We start from the raw sequence: 3357 nt of genomic DNA, 5'->3' as shown, positions 1-3357 counted from the left end.
GTTTATTGAAAGTCCTCCTTTCCTGGAACAATTACTAGCTAATGGTATGCCAATGTTATGATACAACAGTGCACAGCGGCACGGACTCAATGCAAAATTCATGGTCAAATTGTTATTTATATAGCGCTTTTGGGAAAGCGCTGTACATAGAACATATTTATCCCAATTATCACAAGGAAGTTGGTACTCCTTTATCAACCACGAAAGGATGAAAGGCTGAGTTGGCCTTGCCGGGATTCTAACTTGTAACCTACAGATCACACACAGATTGCAGCAACGAGTGCACAACCAGGTGAGCCATCTCTTTGGCTAACATTCTTCAAAGGTTGGTAAACTGTGTATAGACTAAGATATATTAATCACAGGGCCTAGATGTTAGACAAACCATGCACGAAGCGCTACATAAATTTAAATACCTATCTGGATTAGCACAGGGTCTGGTTTTGCTGAGTTTCTATTTCAATTACAAATGTAACTTTCATTTGTTTTTCAACGGCGCTTGCACTTCTTGGAGAATCAGGTTTTGGAGATTTCAATTGTAATCTTGAACATTTTGAGAGGCTAGAACTCCCGTGATTGGTGTAATGACAATCACTTACCCTTGAGCAAAGACTCTGCCGCCACTGACCATTTATTTTAATGTACCCCATTGACTGCAAGGTTGAATGGATGTAAACTAGACTGTGCATACTCATATTACACACTGTTTTTATAATTAGTGTAAATTAAATTATAAGTGTAAACATGATCTGCCTCTGCATGATTATGCACACAGCAGAGGATCTCTGACAAATAAAATTGTGCAATACTGCTTTGCTTTCACTGGGAAAGAAAAGCATAATTTGTTACAAAAGATGAATTCTCAATTGCAACTTAGTTTTCCATCTGATTATTTATACAATCCTAAAATGCTAGGAAAATAAGTGTGCACAGTGCTTCTGTTTGCTCCATGAGCATCTACACCCAACACACGAGAAGCTTAGCAGAAAGAAACCATTCCTTTTATCACAGTGTGCGGTTTCTCTTTTTGAAAGGCTTCGGAGAAAATGATTTCAGTTTCAGACGCTTTTCTCAATGGCTTGCAATTACATCCATGTAAATACAAATCAAAAGAAGCGTTCTGGTTTCTGTCAAGTAACATGACATTTGCACTGCCCTCTGCTCTAAACCTGTGCATAAATGTACGCAGGAAAATAATAAAGCTGTCGTATTTACAAGATTTTCCTGCGTAAAGATGCCTGGTACAACCCTTATCTGCAGGCCTTCTTCTTGGTACTTGTAGTTCATATCCTCTTTTACTAGCCTTCTTGGCCTCTTTGCACAGTTCTTATACTTTACTCTTGCCCTCTTGGCATATTAAAGTTCACAAATGCAACTTTCCAGTTATTGAACTTTCTTTCGTTATCGCGGTTTCGTTTGACGTCCGCTTGTAATATCTTTCAAAATTCATAACATTTCACAGATCCTTTCAAATGTGCGACTCGTAGGACCACTCTGCTACTTTGTATCCTTGTCTTACAATAATTGTTCTCTGCATTCGCATTTTATCAGGAAACGCGCAACCTTCAACTTTCAAATTACAGTCACGTTCCGTTTAACATCAACCAGACTTTTGTTTCCCTCGATAACTCACCATCTATGTTATGGATTTCTTTCTTCTCTTTCCTGCAGCTCAAGGTTGTTAACAATGCCTCTTCTGTTCCTCCCCAACTCTGCCATTTACCCGGGAGGGTCGTAGGCTGCTTTCTGGCAACGTGTAGGTTTCTTTCCTCCGTTCGCCCGGCTTTGCTATTTGAAATTACATGGCTCCCGAAAGCATGAAAATCTTGCCTGGCTTTTTCTTGATCCTTTCACTTGTCGATCAGCCAGTTGGCTTTCTTCTACCCAGCCTTGCTCAAAGTGTGCCTGTGCAACCTTTTATCTTCACCGGGAGTGTTAATATGTGGCAGGTGTACATTGTTAGAGCTACGTGCCTGACTCTGTCTGGCCTTCTTACAGGGCCAATGTAAGTCAGGGGAAGTAATCCTTTTAACCTCATTCTTCATCTTCTTTGGTGCAGTACTTTTGTCTAGGTAAATTGGGGAGGAATTATGAGAGTTGTAGTTTCCCATAAAATAAGCAGGGATAGGGGTTAGATAGGTTGTGGTGCCACTCCCTGAGCACACCCTACGCAGGTGTTCCTTCCTCGCTTGTGCACCCCCAGGGTCGGGATCCAAAAGAGATTGCATTTCCTTGGCCACCCGAGTGCGGGGGTCCTTAGGTTGTGAAAAACCCTCTATTTTTTCACAATAGTAAAATGCAATTGAAATGTATTCGGGCAGCAAGCACATATTAACAATTATGAACAGAGTTTCTCGTTCAGTTTGAATGTCTGGGCTGTGAGCCACACTGATATATTCTTTTGAAATCTTTATAAGGCATTTTTACCTTTTTGGCAGTTTTTTGCCAAGAGGCCATTATTTTGATAGGTTGATTTTACAATTGGATTTGATCTTATTCTTGGATTGTGCAGCCCATAAGCCTCCAGTCATCCAGCCTCTATCTCTTGTCTCCCTACCCTCTGAGGATAGTAGTGAGTATGAGGGCCTGTTTTACCCATTCTTAATACACATTGGGAAAGAGGAGAGGTGTTGGAAAGCAGTCTGTAGAGGAGGACCTAAGTACCCCTACTGGAAGCCCCGCCCCCATGTTGCCTATATTTTGGGAACCGGAAATTGCGACATGCGCAATGCCAGTGAGGTTACCTAAACCGCAAAGAATCCTTGAGACAAGGTACCCATTGATAAAACCCTGTATGCATGCACGAAGAAATCATCGTCTGAAGGAAGTTCCGTAAGAAGTGTGAAAATGAATGAGAAAGAAGACTTGTTATGTCACGTGAAGCAGACGTTACGCAGCCAGAAGAGATTTCAATGAAGAAAGAATATAGACATTATGGAGAATCTGATGACAGAATCAAAGTAAGCAACATTTCGCCATCGAAATGAAGATTGTGTGTGCAAAGAAGCATGCAAAGCCATTTTACAATTGAACAGACGCAGTAACGCAAGTAGACAAATAACACTAAGGCTGGCTGTGTAGTAAATAGATTGCAGGCGATGTGCCTATGTATAGGAATGTATAGAATCTGGACGTTCCACAACGACTTTAGCTCACTTGAGCCCTGTGAATGGAAATGGCTAAAAGTGTGGTGCAGTTGAATAAAACAGCTGATGGCGAAGGAGAATTCAAGAAAGGCTGGCTTGCCCAGTGTCAAGAGTCGGGCCGCCGCGAGCTTGGTTATCTATTCGGGAAGATACATGAGCGTGAGAAGCAAGAGGAGCTCCTGTTTGAGGTGTAATGGAAATATATAGTATT

The sequence above is a fragment of the Ambystoma mexicanum genome, chromosome 4q, assembly GCF_040938575.1.
Source record: "Ambystoma mexicanum isolate Mex_15411 chromosome 4q, UKY_AmexF1_1, whole genome shotgun sequence".
NCBI lineage: Eukaryota > Metazoa > Chordata > Amphibia > Caudata > Ambystomatidae > Ambystoma > Ambystoma mexicanum.
The sequence above is the reverse complement of the archived record's forward strand: the minus strand, read 5'-3'. Positions refer to the sequence as shown.